The sequence below is a fragment of the Pongo pygmaeus genome, chromosome 12, assembly GCF_028885625.2.
Source record: "Pongo pygmaeus isolate AG05252 chromosome 12, NHGRI_mPonPyg2-v2.0_pri, whole genome shotgun sequence".
Taxonomy (NCBI): Eukaryota; Metazoa; Chordata; class Mammalia; order Primates; family Hominidae; genus Pongo; species Pongo pygmaeus.
In genome coordinates this window covers 23,289,803-23,314,684 of record NC_072385.2, presented here as the reverse complement: position 1 = coordinate 23,314,684, position 24,882 = coordinate 23,289,803, and the positions used below count along the sequence as shown (strand labels likewise).

Sequence of the window (24,882 nt, the reverse complement as noted above, 5' to 3'; positions counted from 1 at the left end):
CTTTTCCCGACGGCCTTTGGCCCCCTCCCCCTCGCCACCCTTTTTCTTCCTCCAACTAGCCCAAAACTTTTTCCCCACTATTTTTTCACCACCGTCATTTCGCAAACCCTTCTCTACTCTCCTGCTCACCACCCTTCCCCCATCCGTCTACCCAAACACTTTCCGCACTGACTTTTCCCACTGTCTTTTCCCCTTCTCTCTGGCCACCTTCTTTTTCCCCGTCCCACTCTCATCATCCTCTTTTGCTCCTTCATCTAAGCAAAAACATTTCCCCCTGTCTTTTCCCAAAGCCTTCTCCCCACTCCTGCTGCAAACCACCCTCTTTTACCCCTTCATCTACCCAAAACTGTTTTCCTCGTCGTCTTTCCCTCCGCTCCTCCTTGCCACCCTTTCCCTTCTCCATCTACCCAAAAACATTTCCCCACCATCTTTACGCAAAGCCTTCTACCCACTCCTGCTCACCTCCCTCTTTTCCCCCTCCAACTACCCCCCAAAATTTTTCCCACCGTCTTTTCGTAAAGCCTTCTCCCCGCTCCTGCTCACCTCCCTCTTTTCCCCCTCCATCTATCCCCCCAAATTTTCCCCACTGTCTTTTCACAAAGTCATCCCCCCTTCCCACTCGTTCTCTTCTTTGACCTATCCTGCTTGCCACTCTCTTTTTTGCCCTCCATCTACCCCAAACTATTTTCCCAACCCTCTTTCTCCGCTCCATCTACCAAACACTTTTTACCCACCGTCTTTTCTTTCTCCACCGTCTTTCTTTTCTGCCCACTATCTTTTCGCAAAACCTTGTCTTCCTCCCGCTACCTACCCTTTTTCCTTTCCCTATTTGTTATCCTCCTTTCCCCCTCTGTCTAACCAAAACCTTTCTCCCCATTTTTTTTTCACAAAACCTTCTTTCCCTACTGCTCCCCCCCGCTCCCCCCCTTTATCACGCTCGCTTTCCTCCTCCCACTTGCCACTCTCTTTTCCCCCTCCATCTACCCATAAACTTTTCAACCACAGTCTTTCTGGAAAACCTTCCCTCCCTCCCACTCCCCACCCTGTTTTTCCCCCTCCATCTACCCAAAAACTTTTTTTCCCACCATCTTTTTTTTCCCACTATCGTCTTTTTGCAACACCTTCTCCTGCTTGCTATCCTCTTTTCCCTTTGGCACTAACCACCCTCTTTAACCCCCTCCATCTATCCCAAAACTATTTTCCTTCTCCTACCTCTCCAGCCGCGCTGCCGTCTCGGTCGCCGCCACTGCCAACCGCAGGGAGGCGAGCCATGTTGTCTCGGCCCCAGCATCCAGCGTACAGCCGCTGATAACCCATTCTTGGTCTTCTAGGCCTGGCACTAAGCAGCTCTACACAGGAAAAGAGCAGTACTTGGAAAGGCCTGAGTTCCCTTCAGCAGCAGTCATATACTGAGGTTATATATAGGAGGATTCCTGGACTGCATGTTCTGATTGGATGAGAAGAAACCTCCAGGGTTACTCGGATTGGACTTTATTATCATGTTCTGATTGGATGAGAGCAAGCCTTAAGACAACCAATCACAGCATGAAAATAAAGTCCAATCAGAGTAGGCCTAGTTGTTTTTCTCTCATCCAATCAGAACATGTAGTCCAGGAACTGCCTGTGCCTTAACCTCGGTATATAAAGCATGCTGAGGCGGCGCCAGGTCGTGTCAGGTTTTTCAGTGGTGGCACTCGGCAGCTGGCTTAGAGAACTAGGGCAAGGGGCTGCTAGCGGATTCCTCCCGGGGCAGTGGGCTGTGGTTGGTGGAGGGGGTGGAGCTGTAGGAGGGCAGCCGGCTTCGGGAGTGTCTCCTGTGGGGTAGGAGGACGAGTGGAAGGGAGAGGCACCGCCACATGCTGGAGGCTGGAGCTTGCGCCACCGCAGCTCGCCACACTGCGGTTGGAGGTGACGTCGGACACTGTAGCTCGGCCAGAGTGGTGAGTTATCCGGGGCTGCACTGCCTGCCTCTGGGGGCAGGGGTTGGGTGTCCTATTGGGGCTCACTGCCCAAGGCTGCCCTGCCTGTGATAGGGGGCTGGTTGGGGGCACTCTCCAGGGTTGCATTGCTGGTGGTGGGGCGGGTTGGCTGCCTATCGGGGGCTACCTTGCCCACAGTGGTGGGGGGTGTTTGGGGGAGGCAAGTTGTGTGCACTAACATGTACTGCTGGTGGCGGGGGACGGCTTAGGGGTGCTATTTTCTGCTGCACTGCTTGCGGCAGGGGGCGGGTGGTTATCCGGAGCTCCAATGCTGGTAGTAGGGGGTGGTTTAGGGGCATTGTTGGGTGCTGCACTGCCCTTGGGACGTGCTATCAGGAGCTGCGCTGACCATGGCAGGGCATGTGTGAGGGACAGGTTTGGGGTACTATCTAGTGCAGCAACACCCATGGCTGGGTCAGGTTGTGGGCACTATCCGGTGCTACACTGCCTATGGAGGGGTGGTTAGGGGGTTACAGTGCCTGCAAACTGGCACGGGGTGTGTTGGGTGTGCTATCCGGGGGGTACACCTCCAGCGGCAGGGGGCAGGTTAGGGGTGCTGTCGAGGGTACACTGTCAATGGCGTTGGTGGGCTGCAGAGGTGACAGTGACAGCAGTGGCCTCCTTCTGGTGACCGTTCTCCTCTTTGCAACTCCAGACTCTAGTGGATGGTGTCTTCCTGTTCATGCACTCTTGAGCATGGCATAGCCCCCACACCCACAGTGGTTCCCCGGCCCACACCCCCATGCTCTGTGTTGCAGAGACCACGTGGGACTACCGGGCAGGGAGTAGTGGGCATCACGGGGGACAGTGGGGATAGGGGCACTGTGGGTGGAGATGTCAGGAATGGGAACCAGCACTTGGGTGGGGATGGCTGGCTGGGTCTGAGTTTCTTCTACTCCTGCTCCCTCAGCCCCGGTGGGCCCAGCAATTTCTGGCCAGCTGCACTTGGCTGGGGGCAGTTTCAGCGAAGGCACTCACACCCACCCCAGGTCCCAGTTCCTGGCCAGCTTTTGCCAGAAGGAGAGGCTGGACTTTGGAGGGTGGGTGTGAGTGCCTTCACTGAAACTGGTCCCTGCCACCCAGTGGCCAGCATGACAAGGTGAGACTCTAGCACTACCACTCCCTGCATCCCATTCTAGGCTATTCTGGCTTTGCCCGCCTAGGTGCTCCAAGCCAGGCTGGAGGAAGAGGAGGAGGAGTCACCTGTGGTACACTGGAGCCTGCCTGTGTAGTGGCTCTGCAGCTCATCTCATGCAATTGTTGACAGTGATGGAGACTGCAGCTCTACCAGAGTGCTAGGAGGGTGCCCGTGGGGGCAAGGTGGCAGGAACCTTGTAGGGTGGGTTGCTGTATTGAAGGTGACAGTGGTTGTATTGGCATCGGTGCTAGTGGTGGTAGCAGCAGCAAGTCGGGGGGCCAGGAAGGGAGAGTAGGAGTGCTGCAGGGCCCAGCTGAACTGGGGTGGGGAGGAACCTGCGGGTGCTGTACTGCGGGCCTCAGTGGCAGTGGTGGAGGCACACCTAGGGAAAGGAGGAGTCCTCCGCCTTCTCCAGCCAACTCTGCAGGGTGCTCTCCTCCTGCTGTTGACTGAGCCAGGCTTGAGTGGCAGCATTATCTCATTCTTAAAAAAATTTAGGGGGTATTTGTGTATCTTTTTTGCTGCTTTTCCGTCATGGTAGTTTTGGACTTTTTCAAACTTCATGAATTGGGAAGGGGATAAAAGGTATCATAATAGGACTTCTACTTCCCACGCCTGTTCTTTTTTCTTTCTTCCAGTCTGTATGTTCTTTTCTTCATCTTGTTCGTCTTCATTTTTTTTTTGTTGCTGCTTCTATTTCATGTTTTTATTCTTTCTTCTCCGCTTTTTGTTTTCTTTATGCCAAGACAACAAACCAAAACTGAGTTAAAAAGAAACTACTTGTCACTATTGTGTTTTTAAAACAACAGGTTGCTTACTATGTTTTTAGAGATGAGGAAAAAAACGGTGGTATAGTTACTTGAATAGCTATGCTTTCATGCTCGTGTTAACCGACTTATGCCTAGGGTTCCATTATTGGAATGCTAAGCATGAGAGAGTTACTTACATCCTACTACTCAGGGTCGTCGACAAGGTCTGATTTTTCACTCATGCAAAAATTCAAAAAATTGCAGCCTATGGCATAAATGGGTTAATGTGCTTTAAGTAGTTATTCAAGGAATCAAAAAATGAAGCATCACATAGAATATTGGCAGCAAACAGCTATTTCACCTGTTTAACATATTTGTCTGGAGCTATGCAAAAGTCACGGTGGTGATACGTTCTAATTTATGAGATTATTAAGTGAACTGTATTCCCTTCATTTTATTCCTCTGCCACCATTTTCTTGCCCAGGCTGGAATGCAATGGGGTGATCTCGGCTCACTGCAACCTCCACCTCCTGGGTTCAAGAGATTCTCCTGCCTCAGCCTCCTGAGTAGCTGGGATTACAGGCATGTGCCCCACCGTGCCCTGCTAATTTTGTGTTTTTAGTAGAGATGGGGTTTCTCCATGTTGGTCAGGCTGGCCTTGAGCTACTGACCTCAAGTGATCCACCCGCCTCAGCCTCCCAAAGTGCAGGGATTACAGGTGTGAGCCACCGTGTCCAGCTCTCTGCCACCATTTTCAAGAGTATTGTCATCTGTATGAGCAAACCTGATTCATCACCACCTTTTTGCAAGAGAAAAAGGAAGCGGGGAGGATCGTGTGTAATTTTTTTCTTTTTGAAGACGAAGTCTTGCTCTTGTACCCCAGGCTGCAGTATGATGGCATGATCTCGGCTCACTGCGACCCCCGCCTTCCGGGTTCAAGCTGTTCTCCTGCCTTGGCCCCCTGAGTAGCTGGGATTACAGGCGCCTGCTGCCACGACTGGCTAATTTTTGTATTTTCAGTAGAGATGGGGTTTCATCATGTTGGCCAGGCTGGTCTAGAACGCCTGACCTCAGGTGATCCACCCGCCTCGGCCTCCCAAAGTGCTGGAATTACAGGTGTGAGCCACCACATCCAGCCGTATATGTTTTAAGACAAAGAATCACAACCAAAACAAGGCTTTAACAACTTTTGCCTCAAAGAACCTGGGGTGTTCAGCTCTCTTTTGTTCTTAGTATTACTACCTTTGGTGTGAACTCTTTTTATTATTACTGTTATGTTTTTGTTGATTCCTCTAGGAGTTTATGCATTTTCTTGACTGCTTTAAGACAATCTATATTGTACCATTTTTTAGAAATGTGTAAGGCCTAGAATTTGGATACTTTTTAGTTATTTTTAACGTTATGAGCATGTAAGATACTGTTGATACATGGAAGAATATGTATAAATACCACTAGATAGCTTGTATTGAAAAGATAATATCCAAGTTTTTGTTCTGAGTTGATTGGGTGCAGTTTCATAGGTGTGTTTCTCAATACATTGTGTCCAAGTTTTAAAGCATATAGAAATTTGAATATTATTTAATTTCATAGAGTCCTTTGTTTATAGGTTTAATATTTCTAAAGATTAAAGACATCACAGCCCCCTTTAAGATTGAATAATATTAATAAAATTAGAGATATACAGGGTTAGAATCCAACAAATTCAGAGGAAAATTGTTTAATTATCTAGTCGTAGAGCAGGAATGAAACCCAGGTTCTAAGCTCCAAGGGGGCCATGAGCTACCATACAGGTGCACCAGTGACTGGGTATAGAGTTGCCAAAATTACAGGATGGTGAGAGAGAGCTGTGGAGCCTAACTCGATGTGAACATGAATTTTTAAACTGCATGGTGCCTCAGTTTGTCCATCTTTAGAGTGGGGACTTTAATAAGTTTTTCTTTTTCTGCTTAGTTGTCTGAATTATTTCCCTAGTTTGTCTTATTGCCACTCTTGATGCCCACATGAGAGGATCTAAGGTAATTTGCGACAGCCTGGGACCCCTTAAAGAAAACAGAAGGTGTCACAAACCCCATTTTAGGAGAAACCTCTGTTTTCTTCATGGAACCCCAAGAACTTTAAGCAGACAGGTCCCCCTCAAAATCTAAGGCTGTCCTCTGTTTTGCTTTGCATTATCTGACCTTTTTGGTTTGGGTGGGCATCAGAAATTAGTAGGGGAGAGAGATCTAAAGAAAGTTGTGGATATGAAGATGTATTTATGGTAAGAAAAGTTACGAAGGAAAGAAATGTTATATGAGAGAGAATCTTGAATGGCAAATTCTTGTCCTAAAGTAGAATGACTAGTTACCAAAGAGGGAAATACAGGACAAATCAGAAAGTTTAATCATGGCATAGGTGGTCTGTGGAGTTGTGTTATGGTTCATAAAATGGGAAGGAAAAATTCACAACTGCTAGATCTTCTCCTGTCTAGAAGTGGTGTGTATGTGATGTACATATAAAAGAGCTTTAATAGCTTGGCTTAAAAGAAAATTAAAGCTCTTAAATTTTTTGTCAAAAAAATAGAAGGTCTGATGCCTTTTATTTCATGTGACTTCAGTAATCTTTGGGAAATAGTGTTAAAATTCTTAGTAAAATAAAAATATCTTCAAAATGTATTCATTTGGTCTAATTGAAGTCAGAGGTTAAATTTTAGAAGGAGCTCACTTCCATGAAGGAAGCCCTCCATGATAGGGCTTAATGAAAATAGTTGTATGGTGAATGTAATAAGATTATTAGCACTTCTAATCCTGTGGCTTTTGGCAGTCTAGTCAACAGACAATAAGGAAAGGATTGTAACTGCTTTTGTTTCAAAGCTATTTTTTATGTGTATAACTTCACATATTAAATATACAAAGGATGTGCAGGACATCTACAAAGTGATGGTGGTTGTCAGAGAAGGTAGAGAAAAACAGCTATTTACATTTTCTTTGTAATATTTAATATCTTTAAATGTTTGAAAAAATGTCAACATTTATTAACTTGGGGTAATTGACAGTCTTTGATTTGTTATTTTTTTCTCTACCCTTTTCTAAATTTAAAAAAAAAAAATAGCAAAACTGTGGTGCTTTTTCTGTGACCAAAGAAAGTTAAGTTTTTAAGCATGATAAAATTGTCATACTATTGGATCTAAATTTGGACCCTATATAAATGTTTTAAACACTTGTAGTTAAAATTGTAACAATTTTTTGATAATAACAAGAAATGCCGCATCAGGCCCATTAAAAGCCAGAGCTATCAATGGCTACTGTCTAACCCCAGAATCTCTGAATTGTGGACACAGATATATATTCCTGTAAGAAAAATTTCCATGATTGATCAGGTATAAATATCTCTTTAAGAGAAAGGAGTCCTGAAAGCAGAACCTTGCCTTGTTTTGCTACTTATTTCCTACCAAATCTGGATGTGTTAACAAGGAAAATGGGAGGGGAACATATTTGCAGTATAAAATAAATGATGCTTAATATAAAATGATCTTGCAATTTATTATATAAAGCACAACACATTTGACAGCAAAAGGAAGTGCTTAGAAGCAAGAAGTCAACAAGGCATAGGTGAAAAACCTAGTTATAAGTTTTATTTTTTTACTTATATCATTTTCTAAATAAAGCTCCTCGGTGATATTAGAAAAGAATAATAATTTGTTTTTATCAAAGACAGGCATGCCAGGAATTTTTTCAATTAAAACAACATAAATTATTGTTATGTAAGTACTTACAGTTATTTTAGAAATTGACAATAGGAGTTAGAATCACAGAAGAAGGGATAATCTGTCTATATTCCATAATACTTATCTTGGTGATTTACACTCTTAACTGTTGGTAAAATTAACACTTAACTGGAACAAGAGAGCTTTTATTTGTGCTTGATTGTTGAACCATTATTTATATATGGGGGACCCAATTTTAACAAGAATTTGAAGCCAATTAAATTAACACTACACACACACCCACACACACATGCATATTCATATACATACAGGCATTTTTATATATATACACACATACATGTATACATATATACACACGCATACATATACACACAGAATTTTACACCTCAAGCATATGGGAAAAGTAAATGTGAAATAGGGGTTAGAATCAGGGAGGCAGGGCATCACAGGTTTAGGCTATAAATACGATGGTATTTTTATATTTGGATTCTGAATTTTCTTTGAGCTCCCTAGCAACAAAATATGAAAAAATACAAGGAAGACATGATCAGGTTTGTGTAGCCCTGAAGAAAAACAATGTGCTTATACATATATGTATACACGTGTGTGCCTGTAAAGATACAAGTATGCATTTTTTTTCTTCAGGGCTACATTTTGCTTTGTATTATTTTGCTGTAATAAATCATAGCTATGAAAATGACTGTATGCTGAGTCCTGTGAGTCCTTCTAGAGGACACTGAACCTGTGGATGATCCTGGGGATTCCCAACATACTGTACTGTATATTTAACATTCTCAATGTTCTCTTTTGTTCTTATGCTTTCAATTTTAATTTATTTTTATTTTATTTCATTTTATTTTATATTTTTAAGATGGGGTTTCACTCTGCCACCCAGGCTGGAGTGCAGTGGCACAATCTCGGCTCTCTGAAATCTCCACCCCCTGGGTTCAAGCGATTCTCCTGCCTCAGCTTCCTGAGTAGCTGGGATTACAGGCACCCGCCACAATGCCTGGCTAATTTTTGTATTTTTAGTAGAGACGAAATTTCACTATGTTGGCCGGGCTGGTCTCAAACTCCTGACTTCAGGTGATCCACCTGCCTGGGCCTCCTAAAGTGCTGAGATTACAGGTGTGAGCCACCACACCCAGCCTGCTCTCTTTATTGTAAAAATAGCATTCTTTAAATTTTTAAGTATTTTTTAGATATTAATAATTTACCGTTTTTTGAAGTTCTCATTCCTTTATCGTCTCAAAATTAGTTGTGTTCTTTTTCTGTCATGTTAATAAGATTTCCTTATACCTGGTGATTCTGAGCTGTTTTCACTTTAAATGTCTAAGTTTCGTTTGTTTTTTTGAGACAGAGTCTCATTCTGTCGCCCAAGCTAGAATGCAGTGGCACAATCTCAGCTTACTGCAGTCTCCACCTCCTGGGTTCAAGAGATTTCCTGTGCCTCAGCCTCCCAAGTAGCTGGGATCACAGGCGTGTGCCACCATGCCTGGCTACATTTTGTATTTTTAGTAGAGATGAGATTTCACCATGTTGGCCAGGCTGGTCTCAAACTCCTGTCCTCAAGTGATCTGCCTGTCTCAGCCTCTCAAAGTGCTGGAATTACAGCATGAGTCATCGTGCCTGGCCAACTTTTAGATCTTAAATATTTTACATGCACACACACACAGTAACTGTGATGATGGATGTGTTGATTGTAGTAATCATTTCAGAATGTATACATATATTAAATCATGTACACCTTAAATTATATAAATTTTGTCAATTATACCTCAAGTTTGAAAAAAAATGTAAATATCCTCCTAAATGTGAGACAATTGGAAGTTCCTGTCCATGGGCTAGGGTCAGTTGGTGGAGAGCTAACTTTATTGTTGGGGGCTTTCTAAATGTATGTGTTTTCTTTGAACATACATGTACTTGTTTTTCTTGAACATTTAGCTTTTTCAGGAAAATATTGCGTGGTTGGTTGCCTGGAAAGATACACATTTCTGATTGTCAGACTTGGAAGCAAGATAAAGGAAAGAGGCTGCCGGTTTATGGTATAGAGATTTTCACTCATTAAGGAAGTAGGATTATTATAGAAATACTATTTGACAGTTCAAGTTTGTAAAACACAGGTGAAGGTAATCATTGAAGGGTCCCTTCCTCTGAGATCACCTAATCACCTGTAGACTGGTTGGTAGACTCGCAGAGACCACTTGTTCTTGGACAACAGTTAGAAGCATACTGCCCTAGGCAATAAAAAGGTGGTTGTTGAGGGCAGCAAGAGGGGGTGTAACATTCCAGTTCATTTTTCTTTCCTTAGCAAGCATTTACTGATTGCCTTTTAAAACTCCCGACCGTAGGGGATAAAACGATTACCAGAAAGATACCTTCCCTGCTCCCATGGAATTTACATTCTAGTACAACAGTGGATATTAAACAACGTATCATCTGGTTATGTAATTATAGTTGTTATAAGAACCATATAAGAGAGGCTTACTGCTGTGGGGGTCAGGATGGTGTCTCTGAAAGTGTGAGTAAGGAAAGTGGTGGGAGAATAAAAGGGAAAGTGGCAGAGACTCAGACTGAGAGACTAATTGGGATAATGGCAACTGTGGGATTCAAGCGATTGACCTGCTTCGGCCTCCTAAGTAGCTGGGATTACAGGCATGTGCCACACCTGGCTGATTTTGTATTTTTAGTAGAGATGGGGTTTCGCCATGTTGGCCAGCCTGGTCTCGAACTCCTGACTTCAGGTGATCCGCCTGCCTCGGCCTCTCAAGTGCTGGGATTATGGGTGTCAGCCACCACAGCCAGCCAATTTTTTTTTTTAATGTCAAAATCAGGTTTTAAAATTATGGTTTACATTAAATGGATGTTCTTAACAATACAAGAAACAAGGAATGCAATTCAGTTGTACCGTTAGGAGCTCATTCCAGTCTTGGCCTGGTCTGGAGGGTGGCATGGTTGGAGGGTGTCTGAGCCAGGGGCCAGGGCTGGGCTTCTGTGCTGGACCCTCCAGGTCCCCTGAAGGCAGCCCCTAGCACACTCAAGGCCCCATGGGAGACTGTGCCCTGTGGCCCCGCAGCAGGGCCACAGCTCCATGAGCAGGGCTGTCACTGGCATGCTTGGGCTCAGAATTCCATGTCACCCATGAGAGAGCCACTGTGTCCTGTCTGCAGAGCAGGGATTCCTGTGGGAAGAGCTCAGAAGAGCCACTTCCCCTCTGGGGCTGCCCTTGCCTGAGGATCTTAGGCAGCCAGAGCAGCACCTGGGAGGGAGCGCAGGTTTGGCGGGGAGTGGGCTGCCTTCCTAGAGAGCAGACAGGCTTCTTAGAGATCCTCACAGACAATTGTGGGGCCTCTAGAAGTGTCTGAATTCTACACTCCCCACTCCCGACCCCTTTCAGTTTTCTTTTTCTTGGACATTTCCTATGGTGTTTGTATTAGTTAGGGTTCTCTAGAGGAACAGAACAAATACGAGAGATAGGTAGATGTTATATAAATATATATATGAGTTTATTAAGTATTAAATCACATGATCATAAAGTCCCACAATAGGCTATCTGCCAGCTGAGATGCAAGGAAAGCCACCCACAGCCCACAAGCACTTGGACATCTGGGAATTGGCCACTCTGCATGAGGAGGTGAGGTTGGTTTTGTGTTAATTGGAAGTGTATGCCTGTTTTTGTCTCTGAAATAATGAACTCATCCACTAACATGGCCTTGGGATGCTGTAAACTCGTTTGGTGTTACCTAGTCTCCTTCAGATTCTCAATGTCTTATGCTCCTAGCTTTAGTGCAAGGAAAATGTTTTCCATTTTTCTGTAGCTATTATTCTCTTATTTTTTTATTTTGCCAATTTTCCAAGTAATTTCTTAGGGGGCATTTAAAGAGTCTTAATTCTGGTGCAATAAAATACATGCCCAGTGTCAGCAAACAGTTTCTCCTGTGAGGACAGGATGGCCCCGATGGAGCTCAGTGTGCTGGAGCATGCACAGTCGGGGCCCTGGATCCCAGCAGCAGCCCCGGGAGTTAGGTGCTGTCTCCTCAGCATATAACCACAGCTAGTGACAGAACCAAGCTGAAAGCCCCGGGACTTAGTTTCAGTTGCCAAGTGGCCACTGTCACGGTTGGTGGCACAGGCAGTGGGGGTTGGAGCGGCAATGCAGATGTAGGATCAATGCTAGCAGGGGATCTGGCCTGGATCCCTGTGGAGGGTCCACTTCCTTTAGCCTTGGCAGGGGAGGAGGGGCAGCCCGGTGGTCACTCCCCAGTGGGCAGGCCCTGGATGCAGTTCCTGCCTCTGGCCCAGGCATCCAGGTGGTGGGGTGGGGGGCGGTGCTGAGGCCTTTGGTTCACTGAGCTTCTTTTGGGCAGCAGCAGGACCCTCCCACTGTGACTACTTCTCCTTTCTCTCAGTTTCTTGGGGTCTCCTGCACAAAGCAGCAAATGATGACTGAGGCGGCTGTCACGGTCAAGGTGAAGCCTGTCACCTGTGCCACCCAGTTCATCCTCTCAGCGGGTGGCCCAGGGGTGGGTGGTGCTGGAAGGAGAAAGCCTGCAGGGGCCCTTGCTTGTATAAGTGGATTGGCTGTGCCAGGGCAGAGCATTCTGCAACAGACACTGGCCCAGAGCCTGGAGCCACACAAGTGGGCACTGCATGGAGGGCGGGGCCAAGTGTGAGGACCAGATCCCCACCTGATCTTCCCGTGCTGAGTCACTGGCTCACCATGGCTGTTGGCACCTTGTCCCTGCTACATCACAGGGAGCCTGGGATGCCAGAGGGATGGAGTTTGAGGAGACTAGGACTTCCTTACACTCACAGGCACAATTGGGGCCTCATGCAGACTTCGGTTTGGGCTTGGGGTCCAGATAGGGCCCAGCCAGCCTGTCCATATGCTGAGCCAGAGGTCACCCTGAGGTGTGTTTCTTAGCTTGGTTGGCAGAATAACAGCCCCTGAAGGCACCCATGTCCTAATCCTGCAACTTTAAGTTTCATGGCAAGAGAGGAGGAAGGGAAGCTGTGGATGGAGTTGGGGCTGTTCACCCAGCTGTGGATGGGGAGGCTGCCCTGCATGTCTCCACAGCTGCAGTGTCCTCACAGTGGTCCTTAGGAGGGGAGGAGGGCAGGAGGAGGGTTGAGTCAGGGTGATGTCTGTGAGAGCTCGGCTGGCCATCACTGGCTTTGAACATGGAAGGGGCCAGGAGCCAGGGAGTGCAGGCAGCCTCTAGGAACTGGAGGAGGTGGAAACAGATTCTCCCTAGAGCTTCCAGAGGGAGCTGCCCTTGCCCACACCTTGATTTTAGCCCATTGAGACTCATTTGGACTTCCAACCTCCAGCCTGGAGAGCGAGTCCTTCAGGGGGGCTCCTGTCCAAAGGCCCTGTGAGGATCCTGGTTTCTCCAGCCCCTCACCCCATGTCTTGTCCCGAGAACAGGCATTTTTCAGGGACTGCTGGCCCTGCTAACTGAGCACTGAGTCAGTCAGTCTGTTCTACTCTGAGTTTGGTGGTTTGACCTCTGACCTTCTGCCTCAGGGTCAGCACCAACCCATAAAGGCCTGGCAGGTAGGGGTGTGTGATGGTCCATGTGCGTGCGAGGCCCTGCTGGGATGGTGGCAGAACCAGGTCAGGGTGGTGTAGGTCATCCTGTGGCTTCGTCTGCTCCAGATGCTGCAGTGAGAGCACAGCCTGGGGGCCAGGTGAGGGTGTGGACATGGGGCATGGGTGTGACTATGGATGTGGGCATGGACATGGAGTGTGGATGTGGATTTGGGGTCTCAACATGGATGGGGGGTCTGACATATGGTGTGGGTTCTGGGTCTAATTTCCGGGCTGCAAGAGCTCAACTGGCTCCCCTCCAGGGCAATGTATTGTAACACATGTCTTTGAAATGAATAATGGTGGTGCTGAAGGGACTGTCCTCAGCTCCCAGCTCATCCGGTCCCACAGAAGTCTTTGCATGTGACTGAAACTTGGTGTCACTGATGAGAACCTGAGGTATACGTGACACTGGTCAGTGCACGTGACATTTTGCAGCCCTGTCCTGCCCTCTTCTGTGCTGAGCTCTTCACGTGTCCTAGTGCTGTGCCCTGGTACAGTTCCTGGCTTTGGGCGTTTACTTCTATTAGGAAGACACCTTTAGTATAAACTTCATGAAGGAAGAATATTAACACTTTGCCATATTCGATGTAAATATTTTTCATAGCGTGCATTTTAAAGTTTGTTTTGGTGTTTTGGAGCATGATTTTCATCCATCAATGTTCTTGCTGAGTTTCCTTTCCAATTTTTGTTTGTTTCTTTATAAAGAAAGTCACTTTACACCTGAGAGCAGAGCAGACAAGTGTTCTCTCATGTTGTGCTTTTGATGGCTTTATTTTTTATTTTTTATTTTTTGGCGGCGTCTCACTCTGTCACCTAGGCTGGAGTGCAGTGGTGTGATCTCAGCTCACTGCAACTTCCACCTCCCGGGTTTAAGCAGTTCTCCTGCCTCACCCTCCTGAGTAGCTGGGATTACAGGCATGTGTCACCATGCCTGGCTAATTTTTTGTACTTTTAGTAGAGACGGGGTTTAAGCGTGTTAGCCAGGATGGTCTCGATCTCCTGACCTCATGATCCACCCGCCTCAGCCTCCCAAAGTGCTGGGATTACAGGCATGAGCCACTGTGCCCAGCCAATAGCCTTTCTTTTACACTTGACTTTTGGGACTGTGTGGACTTTATTTTAGCTTGTATTCTAAGAGAGTGAATTTTATATTTTCAAAAACAATTTGCCAATATCTTTTTCTGGGCTTCTTGCTTTGTTCTCAGAACTCAGGACTGTGGTGGCTGTGGAAGAGAACACTCATCTGGGGCCCAAGACCCTGGTGGCCTGGCAGGGTTAGTCTGATACATTGGGCACCAGTAGCAACAGCTCACCCTAACAAGTGTTTTCTCTGGGCCAGGCCCACCCATCTGTTTGCCTGGATTCATTTGCATGTGTAAATGCCCCAAGGGCAAAGGCAGTACTATCCCCAGTGAATAAATAAGGAGACTATTCTGTGTATGGGCAGGCACTTCTCATACCTCAATTTCCATATTCTGATAAATAAGGCCAATAATAAGAATTCCCATTATTGCACGGTTGTTGAAAAACAATGCTGTTAGAGTTCTTGGCATGCTGCCTGTCTCAGAGTGAGTGCTCAGCCAGAGTTAGTGATGATGGAGTTTGTGATGGTGGTGATGGTGGTGATGATAGTGAGGAGGATGATGGTGGTTCAGGTGATGATAATGATGGTGATGGGGGTGATGACAATGATGGTGTGGCGATGTTGGTGATGATAATGATGCTGGTGGTGATGATAGTGGTTGAGATGATAATGCTGGCATGGTGGTGTTGGTGATAGTGGTGGTGATGACTGGTTGAGATGATGATGACAATGATGGTGTGATGGTGGTGATGATGGTTGAGATGATGGTGTGGCAGTGTTGGTGATGGTGATAGTGATGATGGTGGTGGTGATGATAGTGGTTGAGATGATGATAATGCTGGCGTGGTGGTGTTGGTGATGGTGGTGGTGATGACTGGTTGAGATGATGTGGCAGTGATGGTGGTGGTGATGTGGTGGTGATGATAGTGGTTGAGATGATGATAATGATGGTGTGGTGATGGTGGTGGTGATAGTGGTTGAGATGATAATGATGGTGTGGTGGTGTTGGTGATGGTGGTGGTGATGACTGGTTGAGATGATGACAGTGATGGTGTGGTGATGTTGGTGGTGATGATAGTGGTTGAGATGATGATGTGGCAGTGATGGTGGTGGTGGTGTGGTGGTGATGATAGTGGTTGACATGATAATGATGGTGTGGTGATGGTGGTGGTGATAGTGGTTGAGATGATGATAATGATGGTGTAGCAATGTTAGTGATGGTGATGATAATGATGGTGGTGGTGAAGGTGATAGTAGTTGAGATAATGGTGTGATGGTGGTGATGATAGTGGGTGAGATGATGATGGTGTGGTGGTGTTGGTGGTGATGGTGATGGTGGTGGTGATGATAGTGGTTGAGATGATGGTGTAGCAATGTCGGTGATGGTGGTGGTGATGGTCATGATGATGGTGGTGGTGTTAGTGGTTGAGATGGTGTGGCGATTGTTGGTGTTGGTGGTGGTGATGGTGGGGGTGGTAATGATGATAGTGGTTGAGATGATGATGATAATGATTGTGTAGCAATGTTGGTGATGGTGCAACCTCCGCCTCCTGGGTGAAAGCAGTTCTCCTGTCTCACCTCACCTGGTGATGGTGATGATGATGATGGTGTGATGTTGGTGATGGTGGCAGTAATGATAATGATGATGGTGGTTGAGGTGGTGATGATGGTGTGATGTTGGTGATGGTGGCAGTAATGATAATGATGATGGTGGTGGAGGTGGTGATGATGGTGTGATGTTGGTGATGGTGGCGGTAATGATGATGGTGGTTGAGGTGGTGATGAAGATGGTGTGGCAATGTTGGTGATGGTGGTGGTGAAGGCCATGGTGACATTGTCACTCTCACAGGGACAAGTTCTTTTTTTTCCTCTTTTATTGAGTTAAAATTTACATAGCATAATACTAATCATTTTAAAGTTAACAATTCAGTGGTGCTTAGTAAATTCACAATGCTATGCAACCATCGCCTCTAGCTTCAAAATATTTTAATTTCCAAAGGAAACTCTGTACCCACTAAACTGTAACTCCTCATTCCTCTTTCCTCCCACTCTCTGGCACCATTAGTCAGCTTTCTGTCTCTGTGGATAGACCTATTATAAACATATTATCATTTCACATGAGTGGAATCATACAGCATTAGTCCTTATGTGTCATGCTTCTCTCATTTAGCATAATGCCTTCAAGATTCATCCACATTGTAGATGTATCAGGACCTCATTCCTTTTGAAGGCTGAATAATATTCCATTGTATATACAGACTACGTTTTGTTTATTCATTCACCTGAAAGTGGACATTTGGGCTATTTCCACTTTTTGATTATTGTGAATAATACTGTTAGAAACGTTTGTGTATAAGGATTTGTTTGAGTACCTATTCTTTCTTTTTTCTTTTTTCCTTTTTTTTTTTTTTTTTTTTTTTTTGAGACAGAGTCTTGCTCTGTTGGCCAGGCTTGAGTGCACTGGTGCAATCTCAGCTCACTGCAACCTCTGCTTTCTAGGTTGAAGTGATTCTCGTGCCTCAGCCTCCTGAGTAGCTAGGACCACAGGTATGTGCCACCACACCCTGTGGTGACACAAATACAAAAAAATACAGCTAATTTTTGTATTTTTGGTAGAGACAGGGTTTTGCCATGTTGGTCAGGCTGGTCTCAAGCTCCTGATTTCAAGTGATCTGCCCACCTTGGCCTCCCAAAGTGCTGGAATTAAAGGCATGAGCCACAGTACCCAGTGCGAGTACCTATTAATTCTTTTCAGTGTGTGTCTGTCAGTGGAATTGCTGGGTCACATTGTAATTCTATGTTTAATTATCTGAGGAAACATCAAATTTTTCTCCACAGTGCCTGCACCATTTTACATTTCTGCCATTGATATAAGAGGGTCATGATTTCTCCACATCCTCTCCAACATTCACTTTAAAAAAAAATTGGCTAGTTGCGGTGGCTCACGCCTGTAATCCCAGAACTTTGGGAGGCCAAGGTGAGTGGATCACGTGAGGTAAGGTGTTTGAGACCAGCCTGACCAACTAGGTGAAATGCCATCTCTACTAAAAATTCAAAAATTAGCCAGGTGTGGTACTCCCACTTACTTGGGAGGCTGAGACAGAAGAACTGCTTGAACCAGGGAGGTGAAGGTTGCAGTGAGCCAATATTGCACCACTGCACTCCAGCCTGGGAGATGGAACAAGTCTCCATTTAAAAAAAAAAGAAAAATTGTAGCTATCCTAGTGGGTGTGAAGTGATATCTTACTGTAGTTTTGATTTTAGTTTCCTTAATGACTGAGAATATTATCTTTTCACGTGCTTCTTAGCCATTGGCATATTTCTTTGAAGAAATGTCTGAGTCATTTACCTGTTTATTAATTGGATTGTCTTTTTATTGTTGAACTGTAATAGTTCTTTATATGTTGTGGATGCCATACCCTTGTGATATTTATGGTTTGCAAATATTTTCTTCTGTTCTGTCACTCACTTGCTTTCTTACTCTGTCAATAGTGTCCTTTAATGCAAAAGAGTTTTTAATTTTGATGGAATCCAAATTAGCTTTTTTTTTGTTTTATTCGTCATGCTTTTGGTGACATACATATCTAGGAATCTATTGTCAATTCCAGGGTGAAGAAGATTTATTCCAATGTTTTCTTCTAAGAGTTTTATAATTTTAGCTCATATTTAGGCTGTCAATCCATTTCTAGTTAATTTTTGTTTGTGATGTGAGGTGGGCATCCGTCTTTATTCCTTTGCATGTAGATGTCCACTTTTTAGCATCATTTGTTGAAGAGATTATTATTTCTCCATTGCATGGTCTAGGAACCCTGGTCAAAAATCAGTTGGCTGTTGATGTGTGGGTTTATTTCTGATGCCTTAGTTCTATTCCATTGATCTATATATCTGTCCTTATGCCAGTGCCACATTGTTTTATCATAGCCTTGTAGTAAGTTCTGAATCAGGAAATGTAAGTTTTCTTAGCTTTTCCATTTCTGTAAACAAAGTTGTTAGGATTTTGATATGGATTGTATTGAATCTGTAGATTCTTTTAGGTAGTATTGCTGTCTTAACACTATTAAGTCTTCCAATTCATCAACATGGGATGTATTTCCGTTTATTTGCAGCCTTTAAGACCTCTTTCAGCAGTGTACAAATCTTGCTAGATTAAATTTATTCTTACATATTGATATTTTATTTTTGATGCTATTGTAATGGTAATTGCTTTCTTGGTTTTATTTTCAGATTATTCATTGCTAGTGTATAGAAATCCAACTGGTTTTGTGTGTTGTTTTTGCACCTACAACTTCTGAATTTTTTTTTGAGACGGAGTCTTCCTATGTTGCCCAAGCTGGAGTGCAGTGGTGTGATCTCTGCTCACTGCAAGCTCCACCTCCCGGTTTTACGCCATTCTCCTGGCTCAGCTTCTCAAGTAGCTGGGATTACATGCGCCTGCCACCACACCCAGCTAATGTTTTGTAGTTTTAGTACAGACGGGTTTCACCATGTTAGCCAGGATGGTCTCGATCTCCTGACCTCGTGATCCACCCTCCTCAGTCTCCCAAAGTGCTGGGATTACAGGTGTGAGCTGCCGTGCCCAGCCCTTCTGAATTTATTAGCTATAGAAAGTTTTTCTATGTATGAATTCCTTAGAGTATTATATATATAGGATTATGTCATATGTAAGTAAAGATAAATTTATATCTTCCTTTGCAATTCAGACTCCTTTTACTTCAGGACTTATTTTTATTTTATTTTATTTGCCTGATTGCTCTGGCTAGAGCTTCCAGTACTGTGTTAAATAGAAGTGGCAAGAATAGGCATCCTATTTTGTTCCTCATCTTATGGGAGAAGCTTTCTGCCTTTCACCATTGTATACAATGTTTTCTGTGAATTTTTCGTCCATGGCTTTCCTCATGTTGAAGAAGTTCTCCTCTAATTCTAGTCTGTGGAGTGTTTTTATCATGAAAGGATGTTGTTAAGTGCCTTTTCTGTATCAACTGAGATGATCACGTAGGATTTTTCATCATTGTGTTAATATGGTGTAATGTGTCTTGGGAAGGATGGCGAATTGGGGAAGGATTGGGAGAGATGGGAACATAGGAATGAGGCAGAGGGCAGTGCCAGCTGAGGAGAAAGAGCCGGGTGAGACCTGCTGCTTCTTGTATTTTACCCACTTGAGATCTGTCCTCCTGGGTGAAGGAAAGAGAAGCACAACTTCTGCTGTCCCAGCCTCTAGGACAGAGCCCCAGGGTTGCATCCTTTTCTTCTTGCAGTCAGATGTAATGCTTCAGGGGTTGAAGTACTGATTTACTTTCATGTGCTGAACCATCCTTGCATTCCTGTGATAAATCCCATTTGGTCATGGTGTGTTTTCCCCTTAATGTGCTCCTGGACTTCATTTGCTGGTATTTTGTTGAGGATTTTTACATCAATATTCATTAGAGATACTGGTCTGGTTTTTTTTTTTTATAGTGTCTCTGTCTGGCTTTGGACTCGGGGTAATGCTAACCTCATAGAATGAGTTAGCAAATGTTCCCTCCTCTTCTATTTTCTGAAAAAGTTTGAGAAGGATTGGTGTTATTCTTTAAATGTTTGATAGAATTCACTAGTGGTGGCTCTGGGGTTTTCTTTTTGGGGGAGGTTTTTTGATTACGGATTTAATCTCTTGTTATAGGTCTGTTCAAATGTTCTATTTCTTATTGAGTCAGTTGCGGCAGTTTTTGTGCTTCTGAGCATTTCTCCATTTCATCCAGGTTACATAATTTATTGACCTATAATTTTTTCATAGTATTCTGTTATAATCATTTTTTATTTTCTTAAGGTCAGCAGTGTCTTTATGTTCATTGTTTTTTTTTGTTTGTCCTGAGTGAAAACAGTCTGCTTCATGCACATCTGTATCCTCCATTCCAGGTAGCTTGCTGCCCTGACCCCCTACCATAGCAACATTCTGGGGCTTCCTGGGGGAAATGTCCATTTTTGAATTTGCTGGTCAGTTTTATTTGGCCACTCTCGTGTCACTCTTTTTTTTTTTTTTTGAGATGGAGTCTCACTCTGTTGCCCAGGCTGGTGTGCAGTGGTGCAGTCTTGGCTCACTGCAAGCTCTGCCTCCCAGGTTCAAACAATTCTCCCACCTCAGCCTCCCGAGTAGCTGGGATTACAGGTGTGCACCACTATGCCCTGGCCAACTTATTTTTTGTATTTTTATTAGAGACAGGGTTTCACCATGTTGGCCATGCTGCTCTGGAACTCCTGACCTCAAGTGATCCGCCCACCTTGTCCTATCAAAGTGCTGGGAATACAGACATGAGCCACAGGCCTGGCCTCATGTCACTTTTAACTAAAAAAAAAGTAGAAGGTATCAAAATAAAACAAAGCATTTCCATTTTGCTGGGTTTGCTTCTGGAGAAGTTTATTGATGGCCTTAGGGTTGTGTTCTTTGATACTCTTTGTCTTCATTCCTCAGATGACTTAAGGCCTGTAGCCCTGCCATCTGCATAGGAGGAGCTCTCTCGTTCTAAATTTCCAAGCAGGTTTACAAGGGATCTGGAGGAACTCCAGGGAGGGAATGAGAAAAGAGTGGTCATGGTGTCTGGAGTCCTGGGCATGTCCCAAGGCCAGGCTGCTAGGCCTGTGTCTGGGCCTCTTCATGGCCCCCATGAGGATAAGCTGGATTGGTGGCTATGGTGTGGCCTGCAGGAGGGGGCTTCAAGCTGCCTCTGGTGTTTTCTGCCCCCTCAGGCTACCCCTGGTGAAGTAATGGGGACAGCCTGGTTCTGAGACTCTCTCTTCCTTCCCTGTCGTCTGGGTGACAGGGCATTGGTGACCCTCACCCTGGCAGGCCTGCCACATGGCCCATTCATTGAGTCCTCATAGTGGGACGTATCCAGATGCTGCGTCTGTGTCCAGGCTGCAGATGCCTTTCCAGGATGACATCTCTCTAGCTGTTTTCCTCTGTCCTGCTTTCCCGGTGGAACACATTCCCTACACAGCTGTGCTCCATCTGGCCTACGTTCCCAGATGATGAGCAGGGATTCTTCACAGAGCTTGGCAGATGGAAAGTGCTTGAGGGGGTGCTAAGTGCCTAGGTAATGGTCTGTTTCATCTCGTTTCAGCTGTGTTGGGAGTGGAAGAGGAGGAGGACCCCGACATCAGCATACACCACTGCCCAAACTATGAGAAAACCCATGTGAAGTCCACCTGTAAGTACGGCAGCCCAAGCGGCTACCTCTTGCTGAAGAGAGCAGCATTCACCCTGCCTGGGCTGCATGGAGGGTGAGGTGTCTGCTGGGCCCTGGGTTGCTGGGGGCAAAACGCCCTGAGTAATGTCTAGGCCTGGGGACCCTGCCAGCCTAGTTTACTCTCCCATGTAGCCTCACTAGGCCCACTGTAGCCCCTCCTCACCAGCTCCCACTGGCAGAGGCAGCTGTGCCAAGACCCAAAGGGCCTTCTGAGGCCAAGGGAGAGGCCAAGCCTGCCTGAGTTAGTGGGACACGGACTTGGGGACCTGGATGAATGGTGATGCAGGGGTTTTCCAGGGGTCTCCAGCCTAGCCCGGCCCAGCCAGCCACTGCCACACTGGGGGCCCAGCCTGTCTGTGTTTTCTGGGCACGTGCATTGTGGGTGGGCGTGGGCTCTGTCCTTTCCTCCCTTTTCAGCCCCGCCTCATCTCACCCACCTCCTCCTCTGCAGAGAAGCTTGGAGGGCCTGTGCCTTTCCCACACAACCTGCTGTTTGCATATCCTAAGGGCTGAGGCTCCATCTTCTTCTCGGCCCTCTCAGGTGTGGTGGGTCCGGGGGTGCAGGCTTGCCTCACACTATGTAGGTGCATCCAGGTGAGCTGGAGGTTATGTGAGCCTTGAGCTCCAAACCTCAGCCCTGGTTGTGGAGGGGGAGCTGTGTGGTGGTCTTCAAGGACTTGGGAGGGGTGTGGCCTGTAGATAAGACAGATGACATGGATGTGGGTGTGTGTGTGTTAATGTGTTCTCTGGGTTCTACTTCGTTGGAGGGTCTTGGGTGTTCACAGAAGCTGCAGGCTGCACTTGGGCTGTGGCTGGGTCAGCTGATCATATACCTGCTGACCTGAGCCCTGGACAAGGTGGGCCAGGGAATGCATCTGGCTCCAGGTCACAGCCAGTCTGAGTCACTCTCATTCAAAGGGAGCCCCCTCCCAGTGCCCAGTTTCAAACTGAAGCACCAGACCCTCAAATCCCTGTGGGATGGGTCCTGTGGAACCAGTGGGGGTGGAGAGAGGATGCAGGCAATGGGTGGAAGGGGCCCCAACACCCCTGTTCTGTGGGCTGAGGCTGGGTCGAGGGAGCTTTGGAGGCTTAGCCTGGCAGCTGGTGATGCTGAGGTCTGGGGCAGGTGGGGGTCCCACTACTCTGGAGAGCTGGCTGCTCTTTCTTGGTCTCTCCCAAGGCCTGAACGCTTTGTGCCTGTCCATTGCTGGACAACGGTGGGGGTTTCATGTGTTGAGAACAGACCTCGACCTGATCCCCAGCACAGCTTCAACACGCAGGCAGACACCACGAAATATGCAAGAGGGTGATGAGGAGAAGCTAGTAGCTCTTCCTGAACTTTGAGGCTGATGGCTTGCCTGCGGGGAGGTTCGGGGATTCCTAAATTGCCTTCTTACCCCTGGTCCCCAGTAGTTGGCTGCATTTATGCTCAAAAAGCATCTGCGTGTGGCAAGCTCATTAACCCATCATCTGGTTACTGCTTGAAAACAGATACAGGGTAGGAAGGATCAGCCCGGCAGGGTGGGGCATTCTAGTGCTTCTGCCACCTTATTGAGCCTACCCAGAAAGCTCAGGGCTGCGCTGTCTTTATGACAGGAATGACGTAAGCAGGGCTGAGCTTCCAGTGGGGACCTGGGGCTGCCCCTGTTGGCCTGGGGGGTGGGTGTCAGGGCAGAGCAGGTTTGCAGCCAGGACACCTCAGGAGGTGCTTTCCTGGGGAGCAGGTCCCGCTCAGGGCCCCTGAGTGGGGCCTTGGGAGGATGCTGGGGTGGTACTGCTCGTGTGTGGTTCACGCAGCAGGTACACGTGCGCGTTACTTGGGAAGAGGCTTTCAGACTGGTAGGGGGAAAGTGTTGGAAACTCCTGGGCCAGGTGCCTCTTCTCATAGTCAGCATACGTTTCAAGGGTTCCTTGCGTGGGGGCTCTTGCATGAGCTGGGGATGGGGTAGAGCAATGGTGTAGTGCTGGGGTTGGGCAGGTTTTGCACCTTGGTGAGCACTCAGTTTCGAGTTGTCTAATGTCTCCAGGCATCTCCAGAAACAGCTCACCTGCCATGGGAGTCCTGTGTGCCTGCCTCAGCCAGTCCCTGCCCCTGTGCCTGCGGAGAGTTTAGGCAGAGGCCTGGTGTCCCAGCCTGCCCTCGATTGCAGCTAAAACCCCAGTGCAGGCTCCCCTTTCTGTCTCCTATAGCCAAGCGCCCAGGGAGAGACATTCTAGACCAGCAGACAGTGCTGAGGTTGCAGGCAGTGGGACCCCCAGCCCCTGCCTGGCTGTACACATGTGTGTGTGCATATATGTGTGTGCTTACATATTTGTGCATGTGTATGTGTGCATGCATGTGTTTGTGTGTATGTCATACTCTGTTCAGGCTGCTATAACAAAATACTACAGACTGGGAGGGCTTAAGTAATAGAAAATTTATTTCTCAAGTTCTGGAGGCTGGAAGTCCGAGATCAAGGTGCTGGCTGATTCAGTGTGTGGTGAGGGCCTGCTTCTGGTTCAGAGACAATGCCCTCTTGCCCTGTCCTCACATGGTGCAAGGAAGGAGGCAGCTCTTTGGGGTCTCTTTTATAAGGACACTAATCCCATTCATGAGGACTTCACCTTCAGGACTTCATTACCTCCCAAACGCTCCACCTCCTAAAACCGTCACCTTAGGGGTCATGATTTCAACAGATAAATTTTGGTGGGACAGATATTCAGTTCTTGGCTGTGTGCGTGTGTGTGTGTGTGTGTGTGTGCATGCACGTGTGTCTGCATGCACGTGTCTACGTGCTGAGTGTGTTACATAAATTCTGTGAGGCAGATTTTTAGTTATTGAAGGCCATAGGCTCCATCAGGGACGGCGGCACACGGTTCTAGCACCTTCCACCAGTGTGCATGTTGAGATTTGAAGCGAATGTGCACTGTGCCCAGAGCCTGTCTGTGACGCCCCATTTGGTGTTTGCGTTGACTGCAGCCACGTCTTGTACGCCAAGGCACCCTGGGGACAAGAGGGCCTCTCCGTGTCCCTGGAGAAGCTCTGAGCCAGCAGTGGGAACCTCTGGAGGCCTTGAGCCTGTATCCACCTGTTCTGCCCCTGCCACCCTGGTCTGCGGGTGGGGATGGGGGCTGCTCAGGGTTGCCAGAGTTAGCTGTGCCTGAGGCTTGGTTCTTACGTTTCACTGCCTCTTTTTGAAAGCCACGGTGGTGAGGATTGCAGGGTCCCTCCCTGTGCTGTTCCAACATGTCCCTTGAGCTGATTTTGGCCATTGCCTGTGGGCAGGGGCCATAGGCCCACAGGTTTACCTGACTGGCACAGATTTGGTACAGGGTGGCCCAGGGTACCTGGCCAGGAACTCGGGAAGGCGTCCCTTTCTGATGAGGAAGCTGCATAGCGGTTAGAAGCAGCCCTGAACTGCAGCTTCTGACGTATA

The 24,882-nt window shown here is 46.6% G+C and overlaps 1 protein-coding gene across 12 annotated transcripts in view; it reads left to right on the top strand.

Annotated features, from left to right (window-relative positions):
* Positions 1–1,666: 1,666 nt before the first annotated feature.
* The window catches only part of LOC129030526 (lysine-specific demethylase PHF2-like), a 41,773-nt gene continuing 18,557 nt past the window's right edge, over positions 1,667–24,882 (top strand). For all 12 annotated transcript variants that reach the window (XR_008500683.2, XR_008500686.2, XR_010123015.1 and 9 more), the window contains exons 1-2: positions 1,667–1,940; positions 21,341–21,427. The gene's annotated coding sequence lies outside the window, so the exon portion shown is untranslated. The remainder of the gene's footprint in view (positions 1,941–21,340; positions 21,428–24,882) is intronic.